Below are 17,056 nucleotides of genomic sequence, written 5' to 3'. Positions count from 1 at the left end.
GGTGCACAGGATGGATAAATTGTACTGGCCCTGGCTAAAATGTACCACTGCGTTACGTAACGTCCTCGTGTAGTTCGTGCCACCTAACGTTTTCGGTGGTTTACTGATGTATTCTTTTCTGTGCTAAATTTGGCATTATAAACACGTGTCTCATCTTTAGAGAAATTATGAAGGAATGGGACCCATTCATGGAAATTCGCGTTGAAAGCAATTGGTGGTGTGGTGTATGTAGTATAGCTCTAGTTCCCGCTACATGGTTAGGAAGCCTTATGGGTGTCCGCAGTCCGCTCCAGGATTAGGAAGCTGGAATCCTAACGGGGTGTGGCAACCGCCAACCACAAGCCTTTTCCTCGGTTGATCGGAATGATCAAACACTAAGGCTGTGTTTGGTTTGAAGAAAAAAAGTAAGGAAATGATGGATAATTTGGCACGACCTATTAAGCAAAGGTCACGTGGACGCGATCTGCAAGTAAGATGACAACTCAGTAAGAAGAGTTTAGTCAGCAGTTTTCAGAGCTCGGGTGTTCGGTCACCTCAGTACAAAGTCACCTCAATATAGAGGTACCTCGGCACCTAAGCCAGTTCAGGGCCCAGGAATCGAAGTGACACGTAATCGACTCCAAAAGCTTCTCAGCGGACTCCAAATCTCTCGGGATCACGTCGGGCAACAGTAGGCCTTATCCTCTACCCACCCAGATCGGGCAATAACGGTAGACTTCATTGACTGGGTTACTCCCTGTCTAAAGCGAAAACGGATCTCATCTACTCAGGCCGAAGATCCCAGAATTGTTTCATGAGACCCACGGTAGCTCAACTATATAAGGGCATCAACCCCTCCAGGGCCCAGGTACGTGCGATTATTTGCATTCAAGCTTTTAGCTCGCAACCATATCAAGAATACTAACTTAAGCATTGGAGCGACCTCACCACGTTATCCACCCTGATCTCTCTTATCTCTATTTTGCAGTTTGATCCAGCTCGCCACGCGAACAATGTCTAGGCAACCTTCCAGCTATGAGCTTTCAGATCGCACATCATCAATTGGCACTATCTGTGGGAACGATCGAAAGGTCATCCCAATCCTAGTCACAATCTCAATCCCAATCTCAGCCTCAATGGCATCGTCCAGCCACAACGGAAAGAGCGACATGAACGTCACTACGGGGCAAGAGCAGCAAACAGTCACTCCCAAGGGTTCCTCGGTGACCATCGGCCAGTTCACCATCCCCCTGACTGTCTTCAGGGTTCCATCACTGTCTGTGTCGCACACTACCCAACAGGTGAGTGTCCCGCTCCCCCAAGTGAGCACTACATTTTCGGAGCCTTCTGTGATTCCCCCGGGGTCGAGCACTCCCAGTTTAATGACCTCGTCCAAAGCGTCCGGACGATGCATATTCAAATGCAATAGATCCACAAATTCCAGCAATTTCAGCAGTATTATTTCTATCAACAGTACTAGCAGCAGTTCCCAGCACTGTAACCGAACCAGCCAACAAATCAACATCAAGGGCAGACTCAAAACCAGAATCAGCACCGGGCTCATCAGAATGTCTGCCAGTCTCCTCCCCATAGTGAGAGAACTTTACAGGTACCGGTCCCTCCCTCGGGACAGACCCCGCCATGGGGTATATAGGTGACTAGCGTATTCTCCTTGCTTCCCAAAGAGAGAACTCTAAGGATAGCAGTTCCCACGTCAAGATAATGTTAATCGTCAGATCGGGGCCTTGAGGCGCGGGCTCGAGAGGAGACCCCTCAGTTCCCCACGACAGCCAACATCGGACATGCGGTGAAGAAGAAGCGGCGAGAAAAACCCCTGAACCACCTCGCCCCACCATTTGAAGCAAGATCGAGATACCTGACAACACTGAGGCTAGCAATACAAACGCTGAACCACCAAAGAAGCAACAACGGCGACGTCGCAAGACTCGCAGTTCCTTAGCAAGGAATAGTCCACCAGTGAAGCCCAGTCATCCAGTAGATCAAGGCTGAGAAAGAGAAGAGGTAAGCTCGGTGGCCACGAGAATGGCGCCTGCTCTATTGAGCCAGCCATCCACCCTGTCACCCGAACTCCTGGCGGCCCCAATGCCAAAAGATTTCAAGGTACTACCACTAGACAAGTGTGATAGGTCTTTTGACCCCAATGCGGGGCTGGCGAGTCATGCATGTGTGTGGCTTTCTCCACCACATTCAAAGGAGTAGTTCGGACCTGGCATAGAAACCTCACGCCAGGTTCCATCAGAAGCTGGGCGCAGTTCGCAGACATGTTTACGGCCCACTTCATCACCAGTAAGAAATGCCTGAAGTTGTAGGAGAGCCTTCTGAACGTGGTGCAGAGGGAAGGGAAATTAATTCGAAACTACATTAAGCACTTCAACGAGACATGCCTATAGATATCAGACCTTGATCCAGCAGTACGCCTCACCGCAACACATAAAGGAATTACTCATAAGGAGTTCAAGTGGCACGTCGTGGCAAACAAGCCGAAAAACATCACCGAGTTCCTCAGGCTGGCCAATCAATTCATCAGTACAGAAGAGGAAATAAACCAGAAGACCGACAACCAACAAGGTGAAAAGAGAAAGAGAGAGGAAGAAGGAACAAGCAACAAGTAGAAAAGGAAAAAGAGCAAGTCCCCAAGCTTGAGGAGTAAGTCCCCCTCACGAATTTATAGGTCGGGTCGGCATTCCAGAACCCTACCAGTGGAGAGAACCAACTATGCTCCCCTTAATGCGAAGTTAGGAGAGAACTTGATGGCCATTAAAGACTCCTCCATCGTCAGATGGCCACATAGGCTATTGGGAGACCTAATGACCAGGAACCCGGATGTTTATTGTCACTTTCATCAGGACCATGGTCACAGCACGGAGAACTGCAGAAACCTCCGCGATGAGATTGAGGAACTCATCTTCCGTGGGTACTTGAAGAAATACATTTAGTATGAGGAGAAAGGACAGGGGGACCGACAGGGAGATCAGAAGAAAGACACCCCGGAAACCAACAAGAAAAACGAGCAGCCACCTTGCCCGCTACCAGAAGAAAGACCGATCCATGGGGTGATCAATATGGTTACTGGAGGATCCATTGTAGCGGGGTGCACAACAGCAGCAGTAAAGACTTCAGTCCGAGAACTAGAGCACAAGGTAGAGAACCCACCCAAGCGACCTCGGATTGAAGAACCCATTTATTTTACCTAGGACGATGCTCATGAGATTCAGTATCCTCATGATGATGCCCTAGTCGTAAAGTTGATCATCAATGACTTCAAGGTGAAGCGGATCTTGGTGAACTCAAGTAGTTTGGCTGATATCCTCTTTAAAGGAACCTTTGGCAAGTTACAATTATAGCAAAGCAATCTGAACCAGTGGATACCCCACTAATAGGGCTCAGCGGAGAAGAAGTTAGGCCTATAGGTTGGGTCACAATACTAGTAGAGGCGGGCACGTGGCTGAATATTGTATGGTTCGAGCACACATTCTTGGTGGTCACAACTCCGTCCCCCTACAACACAATTATAGGTCGGCCCATTACACACACTTTACGCACGATAGTATCGACTTACTATCTCGTGATGAAGTTTCTGGCAGATTACAGAGTAGGGGTCATACAAGGCGTTCAGCTCAAATCCCGTCAGTGCTACGTGGCTGCCCTCAAGGGAAAGGCAAAACTGGTAGAAGACATCGAACTGGAGCAACCAGTAGACTACACGAAGAAGCGAGCTGCCCCGATAGAAGAGATGATCCACATACTGGTTTCTGAAACCGAGCCGACCAAGACTCTCCAGATCGGTGCATTGATAAGCGAACCGCTCTGAACACAGCAAGTAAGTTTTTTACTTAATAATTTATATGTTTTCACCTGGTCTGCAGTAGAAATACTCGGAATCGACCCTAGTGTGATAACTCGTAAGCTTAATGTGCACCCTTTAGTCAAGCCAGATAGACAAAGAAAACACAACCTCGCCCCGGAGCGGTGGAGGGTAGTCGATGAGGAGGTCAAGAAGCTCTTCGCCGCAGACTTCGTCAAGGAGGTCCATTACCCGAGTTGGGTCACCAACCTCATGCTTATAAAGAAAGCTAATGGCAAGTGGCACATGTGCATCGACTACACCGACCTAAATAGAGCCTATCCAAAGGATTTCTTCCCCTTGCCCAGAATAGACCGCCTGTTGATGCGACCTCAGGGAATGAGTTGCTGAGTTTCATGGACGCTTACTCCGACTACGACCAAATTAGGATGGACACAACCGACCAAGATAAAACTGCTTTTGTAACCGAACTCGGGTTGTACTGTTATAAAATTATGCCCTTTGGTTTGAAAAACGCTGGAGAAACTTTCCAGCAACTTGTAAACAAAATTTTTGAATCGTTGATTGGTAATAAAGTGGAATGCTACGTTAATGACATGGTTGTGAAGACCCAATTTTCTAGATCTTTATTCAATGATTTAGATGTTGTTTTTCAAATTATAAGGAAATACACTATGAAGTTAAAACCAAACAAGTGTGCTTTCGGGGTCACGTCATGCAAATTCCTCAGTTACATAGTGAACCGACATGGCATCGAAGCCAACCCAGATAAAATCAATGCTATCTTAGAAATGCGACCACCCCAGGAAATCACGGAGGTAGAACAGCTGACTGGCCAGGTAGCTGCACTAAATCGATTTATGTCTAAATTGGCAGGTCGGTGCCTCCCCTTTTTTAAGGCAATTAAGAAGAATGAAACTTTCAAATCAACTGAAGTGTGACAGCTCGTGTTTTATGATCTGGAAAGGTACCTAACTACCGCCCCGGTTTTGACCCGACCTGAGTAAGAAGATGAGTTGAAGTTGTACCCATTGAAATTAGCGAGTACGACATCCAGTTCGAGCCACGACCAGCAATCAAATCCCAAGTCTTGGTGGACTTCATAGCATAATGTATGTTCAGCACACCGGCCCCCGAACCGACTGAGCCCGCTAACGTGTCAGAAGCATCAACCAACGCGGCACCAATCCCAGTCAGAGCAGTACTGACGTGGGACGAGGAGCCATGGATCCTCCACGTAGATGGCTCGTCCAACCAGCGAGGAAGCGGTGCTGGACTAATACTATACGGCCCGAGCGAGGTGAAGTTGGAGTATGCTCTTTTGTTCGGATTCGAGGCATCGAACAACGAGGCAGAGTATGAAGCACTAATTACCGGGCTAAACTTAGCGAAGGAAATGGGTACAAAACATCTCATCATGTGCAGTGACTCACAACAGGTAGTTAACCAAGTCAATGGTGACTACGAAACACGTGACTCGACTATTGCGGCCTACTTAACCAAAGCCAGGGAGATCCTACCAGGCTTCAACTCTTGTTTCATCAGGCAAATTCAGAGGTCTGAGAATGCTGAGGTCGACGCCTTATCATGACTATCAAGTACCAGCGACAACACCATGCAAACTATGTACATAGAGGACCTGCCTTGGCCCAACATTCTTAGGGGGCGGAAGTGGTTGCTCCCGTGTTGCAAGCGGAACCGAGTTGGATTAACCCGCTCGTTGATTATCTACTCCACGGGACCCTATCTGCAGAACGCAATGCAGCTCAAAGGGTAGAGCATCAATCAGCTTGGTACGTCTTTATAGACGGATGGTTGTACATGAGATCTTTCACGCTCCCCTACCTACGTTGTCTACGACCCTCAGAAGCTGAGTTCGTACTTCACGATATCCATGAAGGATTTTGCGAGGGACACTTGGGGGGTAGAGCCCTCACCCAAAAAGCATAAAGGCAGGGCTACTATTGGCCCACAATGAAGGCAGACGCACTCGAGCTCGTCAAGAAATGCGATAGATGTTAGAGGCATGCCAACATCCTCCATCAACTTGTTGCCGATTTGAAGTATCTTACTAGCCTGTGGCCCTTTGCATAGTGGGGAATTGACATCCTCAGTCCTTTTCCTCCGGTAACCGGGTAGAGGAAGTTCTTGGTCGTGGTAGTGTACTACTTCACAAAGTGAGTGGAAGTTGAACCGTTGGTAAGCATTACAGCCTGGAATGTGCAAAATTTCTTCTAGAAAAGCATTGTGTGCCGTTTCAGACTGCCCAAAGTCTTGATTTCGGATAACGGGAAGCAATTCGAGGACATCAAATTCTAGAACTGGTGCGCCGAGATGGGGGTTCAACAAAACTTCACTTCAGTAGCACATCAACAAGCAAACAGATAGGTCGAAGTGATGAACAGGGCTATCCTCCATGGACTGAAAGCTCGCCTCGCGCAAGCTAAAAGGTTGTGGGTGGACGAGCTACCTAGTGTCCTTTGGGCCTACTAGATTACCATCAAGACTGCGACCGACGAGACACCCTTCAACCTCACATATGGGATGGAAGCCGTGATCCCGGTAGAGATTGAAGTATCGACATTGCGGCTCGAAGCTTACAACGAAGAGACAAACAATAGCGAGTTCAGAACTAACTTGGACCTCGTTGAGGAGGTACACGATCTGACCCACATTCGAACTACAACTTATCAGCAGCGAGTAGCTCAGTATTATAACACCCGGGTCAAGAAGTGACTATTCCGAGTTGGCGACCTGGTCCTCCGTAAGGTAATGGTACCTAAGCCCGGCGTGGGTAAGCTTGGTCTGAATTGGGAAGGACCTTACTGGGTGAAACGGGTGTTCGGAGAAGGAGCCTATGAGCTCAAGACCATGGAAGGGAAATAGGTACCTCGAGCTTGGAACATTAACAACATAAGGAGATACTTTCTATAAACCTCAATGTAAGCAAAAACGACTAAGTCCATAGGATCACCGAGATGATCCTATGGATGACGAATTGGAGAGAGGACCTTAAATCACTCCTAGAAGCCTAAAAGCTATGGTGCCAAGCTGACAAGAGACCTCGGCATGATATATGACCCAATTGCCTCTCCGGCATGGGCAGAGAAGTCCTAGTCACCTCTTCGGCATAGGCAGCTTAAGACTCAGTCGCCTCTTCGGCATAGGCTCATTAAAACCCAATTGCTTCGGCATGGGCAAGGCAAAGTAGCCCGGGCACAGATAGGTCGGGCATGTACCCTACAATGTCTGTTCACCCCAGCGCACAATGACGATTAGATTATTCCTATTTGAGTCAAGCTCGTCAGCTCAGGAGTAATCTACACTTAGAATTTTTTTTTTGCACACAGTGTTTTGCAAAATACTTGTATTCCATTGATAAAGCACTTCGAGTATATAATAAAAAAACAACAACAAAAAGATTACAACTATTTATCCGAGCTCGGAGGCTCGGGATGTCGAGTATTTACAAAGGGGGTCCAAGAAAAGAGGCATTAGTCAGTTCGGGGCTCCTCATCCCCAATAGAGGTGTTGGTGGAAAGATCTATCTCCATGTGGTTCGGCAGCATCAGCTCCCTCTCCCTCTCCAGCTGTCTCATCGTCGAGAAAGTCGTTGTCTTTCTCTTCCTCGGAGTCCGGGTCCTTAGTGGCTTCGACGGCCAACTCCTTGGTGATCTTGAATGTTGTGATGTCACTGAGGTCGAGGTGGGGAAATTCACACCGGGTCAACCATCTACTGAGCTTAAACACCTTGCGGTAGCCTGCTGTTCTGGCCTTGACCAGCTTCTCGCGATATTCCGCCGAAGACTTGTATTCCTCGACGACCTTGACCTTGGCATCCTCCATTGCCTGAACTAGAATTTCAGTCCGCTCCTATACCAACTCCTCAAGGTTCTCATTCTCTCTCTTCAAAGTCACCTCGCGCTCCTCCAGCTCCTTCTTCTCCACCTCTTGCTCTTTCTTCTCCACCATTAGTAGAGTCAATAGCTCCTTCTTCTCCACCTCTTGCTCTCTCTTCAAAGTCGCGCGTCATTCTTCAGCTGGTTGATCTCATTGCGAGCTAAGTTGAGTTCAGAGTGGGCACTTTGGGAGGACTCCTCGGCTTCGACAGCTCGCTTCAAGTTCACCTCGGACTGGTAGGCTAGGGCATAGATCGAGGAGTTGACCTGCCAAAGGAAAAACCAAAATCTAAGTATGGAGAAAAATCTAACTATAATTTAACCCAAAGATTGAGTACCTACCACCATACAGTGTGTGGCCGCTCTGGCCCCGAGCTGAGTGACCGGTAAGTTAGCCCAACGAGCGACCTCCTCAGCGAATATCGCATCTTTGCTTTTGAGGAGGCCGAACTTCGGAGTCAAAATGCTTCGAGTAGAAGTATCACTACTCAGCGGAGTGGTGGTCGCCTACACGTGCTGGGACTTTGAAGATGTGGTCTCCTCGGTCACACGAGGCGGAGTAGCCTTGCCTTAGTCCTCCTCAACCAAGTCAATCACAGGAGACTGTTCGGAGACTGGTGGGTGCTCGGGGACGAAGGCGCCGATGTCGAAGGTGGAGGTCTCGGTGTGCAGGCAAGCCTTCTTGAAGGCCCTCTTCTTCTTCTTCCCCTTCTGCATGCTCCTGAAGAGCTCGTCGGCAGGGATGTCAGCCATGGCAATTGCAAAAGATGACGAATCGAGTTAGATGCAACATCAAAGTAAAACAAAACAAAGAAAACAAGTACAATGGTTGGCGACCTACCAGGACTTAGACTAGCTTGTACGAGCTTCTCCTCGGTTACAAAGTTTTCAAACTTTAGGTCGAGCTTCGCCCAAGATCGGACCCCCTCCTGTGTCTTTGGGTCCAATCTGACGTTGGGGTCCTGGATGGCTGCCCTCTAGTGAGTCGGGAATGGTCTCCCCTCGGTGTACAGACCACGAAGTAACATCTCTTCCAGGTCGGGACTTTGTTTGGGAGCTCGTGCAACAACTTGTACCTGGGGCAAGGAGACATGTAATAACTTCACCTGTGCTTGGGTAGAACATAGGTCGAGTCCTTCTTGATGGAGAGGATGAAGAGAAGATGTTGAGGTCTAAAGGTCAGTTATAGTCGTGGAAAAGGGAAATGGTACCTACGATCTTACGGATGGAGTTCGGATGTAGTTGGTCTATGGCGATATAAAAAAACTTACCGAGTTCGACTATGAAAGGGTGGAGTGGAAGATGCAGCTCGACTATGAGTTGCTCCTCAAAGACCACGATCTCGTCATGGCCATGATCCCAAGGAAAGTTGCCTAAGGGAATACTGTATACTAAGTTATTAGGGAGTCTGTACCGAGCTACTAAAGATAGGAGCCTGTTTGTTGTCATTGTAGACGGACCAAAGCTGTCCGGTAGGCGACCTCGGTGTGAGGTGGAGGTCGACTTGCCAGAGGCTTCTCACTCTCGCCGAGGTGAGTCCGCCTCGGACGGGCTGGAGTCCACATCCTATGCCAAAGTGCCCACTTCGACAGGATGAGGCTCCATGGTTTGTGCCGAGGTACCCACCTTGGCCTCATCAGATTCACCGCTCCCATCTAAAAGGTTATCTAAACTAAGACTAGGCATGCTAATGGAAAGGACAATGGAATCGAAAGTAAAGGAAGACGAACTAACTAAAGAAGACTGAAGAAAGCAGGATGACCTCTGACTCGAGAATAGCTGACACCGATCTGGGATACTTGAATGTGACCTCAAGGACTTTAGATTCACGGTTTATGGTGAATAAAATGGGCCCTTCGGCCCCTATTTATAGCCATTATATCTGGGGATCAATGGTTGAGATTTGCGCGATCCAACGACTCCTAGGAAAACCGACTGCACACTACCTAAGGTTGCAATCAGTTGAGCGCATGTTTTGACATCCGCAGAGTTTATAATCAGCTTGACATCCATGCGTACCTGATACGCGATCTGGGTCACTTCCTGGTCGAGCCAAATGGTCGAACAAGTCCAACCGAAGGTCCGCCCTCCGTACCACCTAGACATCATGCCAAATCCACCTAGGCTCGTCATGAACTCCCTGTGTCGGGTTAGGACCCCTGGCACGAGTAGTGGGGAGCAATTAATGAGGGGTAATTTGACACGACCTAGTAAGCAAAGGTCACATGGGCGTGATCTGTCAGTAGGATGACAACTCAGCAAGAGGAGCCTAGTCAACAGTTTTCAGAGCTCGGGTGTTCGGTCACCTTGGTACAAAGCCACCTCGGCATAGAGTCACCTTGGCACCTAAGCCAGTTCGGGGCCCAGGAATCGAAGTGACACGTAATCGACTCCAGAAGCTTCTTAGTGGACTTCGAACCTCCCAGGATCATGTCAGGCAACGGCAAGCCTTATCCTTTACCCACTCGGATCGGGCGGTAACGATAGACTTCATTGACTGATACGTTACTCCTTGTCTAAAGCAGAAACGGATCTCATCTACTCAGGCTGAAGATCCCAAAATCATTTCGTGAGACCTACAGTAGCTCAACTATATAAGGGCAAAAACCCTCTAGGGCCCAGGTACGCGTGATTATTTGCATTCAAGCTCTCTAGCATTCAAGCTTTTTGCTCACAACCACATCAAGAATAGTAACTTAAGCATCGAAGCGACCTCATTAGGTCATCCACCCCGGTCTCTCTGATCTCCGTTTTGCAGATTGATCCAGCTCGCCACGCGAACAACGTCTAGGCAACCTTCCAGCTAGGAGCTTTCAGATCGCACATCATCAAGAAATGAAGGGAAATTTTTGTAAAGGTTTCCCTACATGGCTACATTTCCCCATCTTTTCCTTCAAACCAAACATAGCCTAAGGGTCTGTTTGGTTTGTAGAAATAGGGGTATGAAATTGAAATGGCCTATGTCGTTTGTTTAGGCTAGTCCCCGGTTGAACTACCATGTGGCCAATTGGAAAATTACATCTGTTCAGGTAAAAGATCGCCACATAGTTAAAATCTTAGATGAGTTGAGGAGCGGTGACCTAAAGCCCATCCATACAACTAGTGAGCTAGTGCTAGATGATGCCATAAGTCTCGAGCAAGGTAGGAGATGTGGCATACATTGGTCAAGGCCCGATCAATTGCCAAGGTTCAGTGCAACTAGGGGTGTTAATGGACCGGTTTTGGGTTGCACTCTGTTCAAATCAAAATCCATTTGGACGAATTGGATGAACCAATAAGACATATTGAATTTGGATGGACTGGACGGACCAATATGACATATTGGATTGGACCTGGTCTGTCCATAATGAATTTATATTGGATTGAGCCAATATTTGTTCCATTGATAAAAGATAAGAACATAGGTGTCAATGGACCAAGTTTGAGTTGAAACCAATCTAAATTAATAAAAATTTGAACAGATTGGGTAGTCACTGGACTAGTCCTTAATGGTACAAAATATTCATTGGACTGGATTGGACCCGGTCCATTTGTAATGGACTCACATTGGATTGGACCAAATCCAGTCCAATCGACACATCAGCTTGTGATGTCCTTGGTAGACCATATCATCTAATGGCTTAAGTGGTGACTATTTTGAAAGCTAACACATGCCCCATGAGGTGAGAGCTTCCTTGCGCTTTTGCTACTAGGACTCTCCAAGCTAACTTGCTCTCTCAATCTCTTCAAAAGACAAGTGACTTTGCCACACCCTATTTTTTCTTTAACCTGATGTCATGCTTCCCTCCCTCCAACTTTGTTGGCACCTCCCTTCTCCAACATAGATCAGATTTCGTCTTCAAGAAATTAGTTCTCACAACACTTATAACCCAACATTTGGAATATCTCTTTGCTTATATTTTCTTTATTTATAAGGGGATATTACTAATGCACCATTGCAAAAGGCTATGGGCATGGTGTTGACATAATTTTGTGAGGATTGAATCCGAATTCCCTCCAACAACTGGACCTGGTGAGGCAAATCACCACCAATCATGGTTGGTGATGATGCGCATTTTGGCAGCTCCTGGCTGGCAGGTGACTCGGATGCCTACCTGAATAATCCCTACCCGGAATGTGGCTTGGATGCCTAGCTGATTGGCTCCTACCTGGAAGGTGGCTCTGATGCCTAGCTGAATGGTGACGAGGTAGAGAGGTGGCTCTGATGCCTAAATGAGTGGTGACGAGCTGGAAAAGTGGCTTTGATGCCTAACTGAGTAGTGACGAGTTGGAGAGGTGACTCTGATGCCTAATTGAATGGTGACGAGCTGGAAAGGTGGGTCTGATGCCTAACTGAGTGGTGATGAGCTGGAGAGGTAACACTGATGCCTAGTTGAGTGGTGATAAGTTAGAGAGGTGGCTCTGATGCCTAACTGAATGGTGACGAGTTGGAGAGGTGGCTCTAATGCCTAACTGAATGGTGACGAGCTAGAGAGGTGGCTCTGATGCCTAACTAAGTGGTGACGAGCTGGAGAGTTGGCTCTGATGCCTAGCTGAGTGGTGACGAGTTGGAGAGGTGGCTTTGATGCCTAACTGAATGGTGACAAGATGGAGAGGTGGTTCTAATGCCTAACTGAATGGTGAAGAGCTGAATGATGATGAGCTAGAGAAGTGGCTCTGATGCCTAATTGAATGGTGACGAGCTGGAGAGGTGGCTCTGATGCCTAACTGAGTGATGACGAGTTGGAGAGACGGCTCTGATACCTTACTAAATGGTGACGAGCTGGAGAAGTGGCTCTGATGCCTAACTGAGTGGTGACAAGCTGGAGAGGTGGCTCTGATGCCTAACTGAATGGTGACGAGATGGAGATGTAGCTTTGATGCCTAACTGAGTGGTGACAAGATGGAAAGGTGGCTCTGATGCCTAACTGAGTGGTGACGAGCTGGAGAGGTGGCTCTGATGCCTAGCTGAGTGGTGACGAGCTGGAGAGGTGGCTTTGATGCGACCTGCAAGGAAACAATGTTAGAGTGCCCAGGTTGCTTTACCCATGGTGGGCACTCCGATGCTTAAGTTAGCGAATCAGAGATTTTAAGATAGCTAAATGTGAGAGAGCTGGAGAGCTGCGAAAACTGAATTGCGCATCTACCTGGGTCTCAGGGGTTGACGCCCTTATATAGTTGGGTTGTTGTGGGTCTCGCGAAACGATCCCGGAATCCTCGGCCCACGACATAGGGGTCCGTTCCGCTTTGGAAGGAGGATAACGTGCCAATTAATAAAGCTTACCATTTCCCTCCGATTCGGGCGGGATAAGAATAAGGCCTACGGTTACGCGGCGTGATCTCGAAAGGTTCAGAGATAACTGGCAAGCTTCTAGAGAGGTAGGTCGCTAGGTGGGTGACAGAGGCAGATCGCCAGGTCACCAGGTTAGCGACAGAGGCAGGTCGTCAGGTCTCTAGGTCGGCGGCAGAGGCAGGTCATCAGGTCAGTAGCAAAAGTAGGTCGCTAGGTTGGCGGCAGGGGCAAGTCACCAACTGGGACCCCATTTTGGCTAAGGCAAGTTGCCGCCTAGGTGATGCTGGGATGTAGTCCAACTGTTCTGATATGCCATGTGTCATGATGTCGGTGGAGGGCCAAATCTGCCCTTATCAATTGGAAATCTCTCTCCCTCTCTCTCTGTATCCATACCCCTTGCAATCCTCACATTTGAAAATCAAAACATAGTAAAAACACTATAAGAGAAGAAGAGAAAGGGAGTTGAAACACATTTGAAAGAGAAATGTGTTTCTTGACAATGGGCATCCTTTGATGAAGGTGAGGATTTTCTTCACATTTTAGAATGGAAGAGAAAAAAATGATTGAAAGATATGTGAAGAAGAGGAGGTTTCAATGTTAAAAAGGAAGGGGGGAGAGTAAGGAAGAAGGAGGGTGATGTGGCAACTAGGGGCCATAAGAACCAAGGGGGATGACATTTCTTGATAATCTTATGAATGCCCTCCCCCCCTCCCCATTTATAATTGTAAATTCAGGGGTATTTTAGGCATTCTAACAAAGTTTAGGTGCAAAAGAGTTAAAGTTGGTGTAGGACAAGGACAATCTTGTGAGTGAAAGAAGAGGATGGGAATTTAGGGTGAAGAGTTTAGGCAGAAAGATTCCCTATTTTCAATGATTCTTTTTAGATGGCTACAATGCAATAACGTGGTGTATGACAGTATGAGGATGCAAGGTGGTTAGCCAATCAGATTACTAAAATGGATCTTTGTAGTTAAGGGGGCAAATGGAAGTGTTTTTAAGTAAAATTTGGTGGATCCATGTTTTTGAGGACAATGAATTTGATGATGGCATCAAATTGGTCTAGAAATATTAAGAGAATGGAGATTTAGGTGGCATTTGATAAATCTAAAATTTTAAATCTTAAAAGTTCAAAAGATATTAAAAGTTTAGAAGTGTTTGAAATCTGTAAAGAGACAGTTGTTTTTTGACTTTTTAGAGGCTCTGAAAAAAGAAGGTTGTTTGTGTTGGATAAAACCTTCAACATCTGAAATTCACTAATTTTATTATTTTACCCCTAAATTAGACTATTCAGTAACAGCGGCAACAGAAGAAGAAGAAAGGAGAGAGAGAAAGAAAGAGAGAGGCCGGAACTCGTCGCCACTAGTTTGCCGAAGGAATTGTAGCGGTGAGAGAAGAAGAAGAAGAAGAAGAAGAAGAAAGGAGAGAGAGAGAGAGAGAGTGCTAGAACTCGCCACTACTAGTTTGCCGAAGGAGTTACAATGGCGAGAGAAGAAGGCCGGAACTCACCGCCGCTAGTTTGCTGAAGGAGTCACTTGTCATCACTGGTTCAACATTGTGTCAAGTGGAGAAGATGAGCAGTGAGAGGGAGAAATGCAAGCAACATTTCAAAGGTATTTTGGACTTTCGGCCAAGTTTGAAATGCATTTGAACATGTTCAGCGCCTGGCCCATGTCTTATTATTTCAGATCTAAAAATAATTTTCAAACCCGAATTTAGATACACTTCCAAACACCTCTAGCGTCCAAAAAGCAACATTTTCAGACTTCAAAGGTATGAAAAATATTATCAAACACTACCTTAATGTTAGATTGCTTTTGATTAATGAGAGGGGATAGGATAGAATCTTGGGTTGATCAGGGGTTAATTGAAGGGCTTTTAATGTGAAATTTGGGCAGGGTTTTTTGGAGATCTAGAATCTAATAGAAAGGGCTAATGGATCAAGAGTGGTGTCATGATGACAAAATATGAGATTGGAGGTTCCAACCAATGAGAAAGGCTTAAATAGAATCTTTGTTTAATAAAGGGGGAAGGGAATTGTTTTAGGGTGGAATTTAATGTGCAATGGGTTCAAGGTGTCTAATGTTTAAAGGTAGGGTTTGGTGGATTTGAGAAGGGTCAACGTCTAGGGGTGTTTAAGCAATTTGAGGGGTTAACAAATAGAAAAAGGTTTTAATCTTGGTGATGCATTTGGGATAAGAAACCTGAATGGTTAGGATTAGTTTTGAGGGATAAAGTCAAGAAAGGAGGTAGAGTTGGGGTCATAGGTCTCTACCAATGGGAGACTTGAATTGAAATCTTGATTTGATCAAAGAGAAAACAATGGCCTTTTAGGATAAAATGTATGTTTGGAAGCTTGGTTTCAAAGAAGAGGGTACCATAGGGAGTCTTTAAGAAACTTTAAAGGGGGTTAGATTTGAGGCTTTGGACTTAGAGGGGTGGCAAAAATTAGATGCTAGCACCCATTACTCTTGTAACGAAAGAGTATTTTAGTGGGGTAGTTATGAGTCGTGGACTAATTGGTATTATTATTAGTAGTGATGATGTTGTAACATCAACTTGTTCGAGTCTTTTTAGGTCTCTTACCTCCGATATGACTCCTAACAAATGAGAGAGAGAATGCAAAGAGTTACTTCAGAGAAAAAATAGAGAGGAGAATGCCACTCTCTAGGTTATGGTTTAGTTGGCCAAGGATGCCACGTGGTGGCCTCCGAGGCCATCCTCTCTCTCCAGCCATGTTGGCACCACGCAAGATAGATGATTACGACCAAGAAGGAGTGTCCTGCACAGATGAGGAAGTTAATCCCATTGGGGAAGAAGAGACATCCCAAAGATCTAGTGGGCAACCTCATCCCGACAACCCGAAAGCCTCACCCGTTTACAACACGGACATCCAACTATAAATAGGTAATCTCTATGTCCAACCCGAAAGCCTATGTCCAACCCGAAAGCCTCACCCGTTTACAACCCGAAAGCCTCACTCTGAGAATACCCCTGCACTATCTCTTCTGCTCGGACCAGCATTGTTCTCACTTACTCGGCCCATCCACCTACCTCTATTCAATTGACTTAGGCATCGGAGTGCCTACCCAGGGAATAACTCCTCAAGCCTCTGACTTTTCCTCTTGGCTGTAGATCCTAATGTGCGGCTTCATCATTTCACCTCGATTTCATTCAATTGGCAAAATTATCTAACTATGTCCTCAGTTCAGAACACCTCAAATCTGACAACATCAACCATTACGACTCAAATGATTCTTGCATCTTATATTTACGTGAGACGCAATATTGCAGGTTTGATATTGTTGTACGGGTGGTGCATCCGGTTTGAATTTGATCATTGTATTCTAGAGACTAACCACCATTAAACCTGAAGCACCGAGGATATTAATCTGAACGGGGGGCGAAATCAGATTCAAGGACAACGTTGCTTTTTGGCATGCCTCCATCAAAATAATAAGTTTCATGTGTTTTGTTGATTATAGAATATGTGATTGCTGGATTGCTCTCTTTTTTCATGTTCTAAAATTGGTATTTGCACTTCGGAAACCTGTAAAATTGGTTCTTTCTTACTTGCAAAACTTGGAAAATTGGTTGTCTATGAAATCTGCAAACTCGTGTTACGGTTTTGCACTTGACACTTGGCTGAACACATAAGTGCGGACCGTGTATTGTATTGTATTTATGTGGCAATCTGTGTACTTAGAAACTCAAAATAAGGTGATGAATTCCTATTGACGATTCAGTAACAAATCCCCACCAATAAGTAACTAGTAGATCATAAGTGATTTACATTTCATCCATTCTCCCTTCAATCCAGGATTGTCAGTTGTCACGCATTTACATTTGGATAGATGTAAATGTGTAAGGCTCAGAATGATATCTACTTGTACTCAAAATATGCTAAAATAATTAAGATACATAGCTTATTTAGAAAAACTCTTATTTGGAGGCTAAAATGATGAAATTTGGGACATAGTGCTCGATGAGACGATTGTTGACAATATATTAAAAACGAACGCACAGGTCAAAAGTTATGGTCATTTGAAGCTTCAATGCTTGTTTTGGCCCCTTATTTCTTTT

This window comes from Nelumbo nucifera, chromosome 6, assembly GCF_055504915.1.
Source record: "Nelumbo nucifera cultivar China Antique chromosome 6, China Antique-T2T, whole genome shotgun sequence".
Taxonomy (NCBI): Eukaryota; Viridiplantae; Streptophyta; class Magnoliopsida; order Proteales; family Nelumbonaceae; genus Nelumbo; species Nelumbo nucifera.
The sequence above is the reverse complement of the archived record's forward strand: the minus strand, read 5'-3'. Positions refer to the sequence as shown.